Here is a 5,792-nt window from a genome sequence, read left to right on the forward strand (position 1 = left end):
TCCCTCCCTCCTTTTCCAGCTTCAGTCACATGACACCCCGTTCATTCCCGCCATCAGTCCTTCTAAGACTTGATGTGTCTTCTTGCCACAGGGACTTTGCATATGGTATCATAGACATAAATATTGAATTGAATTTGGTTTTTTCTTGTAGACCAGGGATTGGCAAACTACAACTTGCCTGCCAAGTTGGCTCTACTACCTCTTTACTTTTTTTTTTAAAGTTAATAGCTACTGGAACACAGCCATACCCTGTATTTCTGTATTATGTACAGCCACCTTTGCACTGTATCAGTAGAGTTATTTACGACAGAGACCATCTGACCTGCAGAACCTTAAATATTGATTAGCTATCCCTTTGCAGGAAAAGCCTGCTGGTCCCACCCTACACTGCACATTTCCTTGAGGGTAGTGATTGGGTTTGGTATTATTTACCAATGCATCTGCAGCATTTAGAGCAACACAGACCCATAGCTGATGTTCAGTGATTTTTGTTGAATGAATGAATAAATAATTGGTCAAGGATTATGGCTCACAATGGCAAACCCTTTTCTTGAATCCAGAGTTAGGCTCCTGGGCAGGACTCTTTCTTTCATCACATCACATGGAATCAAGAACCATGTCCAGCTTATTCCAATACCAAAAACACCAGTTTTCCAATTTCCCAATATTTATCTTTCTCATAACAATATCCCCAATAGTGTGTCTTCCTTTGTGTGAAAGCAAAACAACACAAAACAGACTCAGATCTCTCCTCATTTTGTCTCTTCTGTTTTCTTCCTGGCAACATCATCTTAAAATATTTCCCAGAGTCTGGGTTACTTTCAACAAATACTTAATGATCTGCATTGTGTTGTGCACTAATTCGAATTGCAGTAATAATGATGGCTGCCACTGTGGTTTGAAGGGCTAATGTGGAGTTTGGGAACTTCAGGGAAGGAGACTGGGGACCAGAGACAGATGAGAGTAGACACATGCGCATGGTCAGTGTGTGTCACCTTTCTAAACTTCCTGCTGAATTGACCTTATACACCCTTGGTTATGGCTCAATATGGAAATGATGCCAGACGCATGGGGCCGGGGGTGGTAAGAAAGGAAGCTTTGTGCTCACATCACACTGCCCCATGGAGAGAAATTCTTGCTCCACTGTGAACCCTTGAGGTGGCCTTGGGGAGGTTATATAACCCCTTTTTCTTTCATCTTTCTCATCTGTACAATGGAGTTAATAATATCTACCTGAGTTGTCTGAGAATCACATAAAATGTTACATAGAAAATTCTCAGAGTAATGACTGGCATTCACAGACAGTAACCATCATCACCCTGTGTGGGAGCTGAGCTGTATATCTCAGGGTTCAGTTATCATCTAAAATAGGAATACTGGGTTAATTTTCACAATGTCTCCCTTTCCCCCTGGTTTCAAGGGAATGCAAGATTGGTAGTTGATTCAGAATGTCAAGACAGTCGGCATCTCTTTGCTTCCTTGTGTAGTCTAGGGTTATTGTTTGCTACAAATTTGAAAGCGTGAGGCCCATTCCTGGGCCTGCCTGCCTGTCAGTACATACATTCCATCTTGCTTCTTTCTAGCCACCATGTCATCATCACTTTGTGATGAGAGCAACAGAAAAGCTTCCTGTTTCCAGCATTTCTCATGAATGGGCCATGCCAATCTTCCCTGGAATGGGAGGCCCCTTTGCCTTTGAATCAGATGCCCCTCCACAGCCCTGCTGTGAAGGCTCTAGGTGAGCTCATTTCTAAATACATTTCTCCTTCATATTGGCCAAATATCATTTATGCTGGCCCTGCCAGTCACTGAGGTATAAGGTTCAAAACAACACAAACAATAATTGTTCCCAAGGGACAGCTGGAAAGAACCTCAAGGGACCTTGCTACATACATCCCCTTGGAAGATGACTAAGCAACTGTTTTCCTTCTTCCTGCAAAATGTTCCAAATGTCTTGGCCTAGAAAGCATGAGAGGTTTCCACCAGTAATGAGCATCAACAAGCTGGGTCTCGCTCGGTACAGAAGGACCTGGGGAAATAACACCCAAGCCCATTCTTAAGTTGCCTCCTTCTTTGTCCATAAAATATCCACAATTACACTTCAGATGATGAAGCTGCATGGAATTTTCCCCCACTTCATCTTGAAGGAGTGATGGTGGTAGAATTGCTGGAAGGTGCTTCTGATGAAGATTTTTCCGTCCCTACACAAGTCCATTCCTACACTAGTGAAAAGTCCTGAAATGAGGAGTTTCCCCTACCTCCTCCAATGTTTGTAAATACTGTGAAGTTTCTACTGTCTTGATAGCCGTATCTGCTGAACTTTCAATAACAATAATTGCTCATATTTACTGAGCTGGTTTTCTGTGCCATTTACTATTTCTAGCTCTTTAAGTGCTATCTTTTACTGAATCCTTACAACAATCATGAGAAAAGCACATTATAAAATTTTTCCCTTCTTTTGCCTGTGCTGAGGATTGAACCCAGGACCTCATGCATGCTAAGGCAAATGTGCTACACCTGAGTGACATCCCCAGCCCTTTCTTATTTTAAGAAAGGATAATTGTTCAGGCTGGCCTCAAATTTATAATCCTCCTGGCCCAGCCTCCCCAGTATCTGGAATTAAAGGCGTGCACCATTATGTCTGCAGACAGCTGTTTTTAAATGTTCAAATTCTAATCTCTTTTGACACATAGGACATCTATTCCTAAGTATGAATATTTGCTTTTCCTTAAATGATCATCTTAGGCAAAACTGTTGCTTGCAACAATCCCTTTTATCCCTGAGTCTTTCTCCTTTCCTAAGCATCCAGTTTCAGGAACATTTTTTGGCCAGGTGTAATTCACTATGATTTCTTGCTAAAATGCACACAAATATTCCTTAGAAAACTTTCCCTTTTCTTTAAATGAAGAAGTTCTCTGATTTCATTAACTCTTCACCATACACACCATTCACTGTATCTTATTTCTTCTCATTTCTTTTGGAGGGAGGGACCTTTTCTTAGTTTTATATATAATATGTACATATACACACTTCATACATTATACTTAATATATAAATGATACTTGACAGTTATGAGTGGCAAATATGCTTTCCAAATTCTTTTTTTTTTCCTTTTACAATGTACCTAATATCAAATATACCTAATATCAAATATGTGAAGTTTCAATGTATTCAATGTCCAATATACTTTGTTTAAAAATCTTCCCCTTCCTAAGGTTTTAATCACCTAAACCTCTAAATATCAGTCAGGCACAGTGGCATACACTTTGAAGGCTGAGGCAAGAGGATCACAAGTTTGAAGCCATCCTGGACAACTTAGCAAGATTCTGTCTAAAAAAAAAAAAAAAAAAAAAAAAAAAAAAAAAAAAAAAAAAAAAAAAAATTCTGAATGTTGGGGATGTAGCTCAGTGGTAGAGCACTCTTGGGTTCAGTCTCCAGTACCGAGGGTGGGGATGGGGGCTCTAAATATTGTCTTGATATTTGGTACAGCAGGTCCCTCCTCCATTCACTGCCTTCAGAAGTGTTTTGCTTTCCATCCTTTGGCTGTGGGCATAAAATTTAAATTAAGCTTGTAAAGCTCTGTTGGGATTTTGATTGAAATTGTGTTGAGTTCCAAGGTTGAGAGATTTGATATCCTAAGTCTAGACACTACCGGTAACCATAATCATTGTATATTCTCCACCTTAAACAGGTTTTCTTTAATGATGTTCAGTTTAAAAAATCCTCCTTGAAGTTATCATTCATCTCATGTTGGATTTTTTCCTAGGTAACATGTCACAATTGCCTTTAAAAATTATTTTCTGGAGTTGCTCATGTTTGATAATGCAAACTGATCTTTGAATATCTGTGGATCCATTAAACTTTGTTAATTATTTGTCACCTCTTGAATATTGTCACGTCTGTATTTTGCTTTTATACCTACCTACATTAGTATGTCTTGTTCAATGGTGGATTGCACTTTCCTTGATTTCTAATTTTATGCTGATATTTCTAATGTTTCATAATTAAGAATAATGTAAGCTATAAATACTCCATATAGATTTCCTTTAGCTGATAGCTTCCTTCTTTTTCTTGTTTGCCAAGTTTTTAAAAAACTATGGTGAAGTTTATTACATGCTTTTATGCCTACTCTAACAGCATTTTTCTTCATTTGTTAAAGTGGTGAATTGCGCTTTCCTAGTGTTATTTGACTCTTGCACTTCTGATACAACCCTAACTTGATAATGGTATGCCATTTTAAATGTTTGCATTTCTATATTTATTTATTTTACTATTCTCTTGAGAATACTATTCTCATACCATTCTTCTCAGAGTTTTGGTTCACTTTCTATTCTCTTGGAGAAAACCTCAATTCTGATCCTGCTGCTTCCTTTGCATTTAGAAAGGTTGTGATCACTAGTAAATGGGAAGTTCAGCTAACATCTTCCTGTGTGCATATTTCTTCCACTTGTCTGGGCCTTTCTTCTCCTGCCTTCTTTGGACTTTTTTTTTTTCTTATTTCAATATTCCTCTCTACCAACTAGGAGTTATAAACACCATTGATTTTTAGCTATTACTATAAAATTTTATTAGAAGTATTTAAATTTAAAAAATTCATAATGCACCATCTGAATACAAGGACCTTTGAGACACATTAATTTTGATTACCCTTCCAAATTTACTGGCTAATCTTGTTCAATATTAATGTCTTAACTAAATTAGACATTGTTTAGTAATATGGTATCACCTTTAAAATAAATTTGGAGGAAGGTCTTTTCTAAAATTGACATCAATTATATTTTATGAATACACAGGTTGAACTTATATGGGAAATCAAGTAGTGAGGATTAAATTTAAGTTTAACCAATTATATTAATCACCTTTACTTTATATGGACTATAGGACTTTACATTAACACTTCTGTTTTCTTTATAGAATGCCAGTCTTACATTTTTATTTTTGGTTTTCTACAATAACCACCCAGTCTATCACCACTAATCCAACCTCCATGTTGCAGCTTACGTGAGTTTTCATATATATATATATATATATATATATATATATATATATATACCTTTATTTTTATGTGGTGCTGAGGATCAAATCCAGTGCCTCATGCTCACGCATGCTAGGCGAGCTCTCTACCACTGAGCCACAACCCAGCCCTCTTGCTTTTTAATTTTGAACTGTATATTGTGCTTCCTCATATACTACAGTCTATATACTATAGTCCCTAGTAATTAGTGTGAGTGTTCCAAATGTTTTCTTCACTTTTATATAAATCTCTGAGTGCCAAATATGTGCAAGATGCCAGAAATACATCTGAGATGAGGAGGATACAGTTTTCTCTGCTCAGAAGCTCATAGGGTAACAAAAATACACCTCGAAGTAGCAGGACTCTATAAAGATCACTCATTCAATAACTATTTTCTGAATGGTCAATGTATATAAGCAATAATACAATATCATCTTAAAAAGTTTTATGAATGTAGACTTAAAATGAAAAACATGATAAATTCTGGCAACTGGTATCATTAACTGTTGGAAATATATGTATTCAAAGACAATTCAAAGTATTTATTCATCTGTTTCAATTGTTAGTTATAACTTTAGCATATTATTTAAAGGGTTGGGTAATCGGTAGTATAAGTAGGGTTTCAAATAAATTCAGACAAAGACCATTCAGTATGTTCGTTCAAGCACATACACAAAAACCCCAAAACCCTATCCAAGCATTTAATAAAACACAAAATATTTGTCATATCCATAAAGTTTATTTTAAAAAATTGTTAAAAACTAACCATACAGGAATA

The sequence above is a fragment of the Urocitellus parryii genome, chromosome 2, assembly GCF_045843805.1.
Source record: "Urocitellus parryii isolate mUroPar1 chromosome 2, mUroPar1.hap1, whole genome shotgun sequence".
Classification (NCBI taxonomy): Eukaryota; Metazoa; Chordata; class Mammalia; order Rodentia; family Sciuridae; genus Urocitellus; species Urocitellus parryii.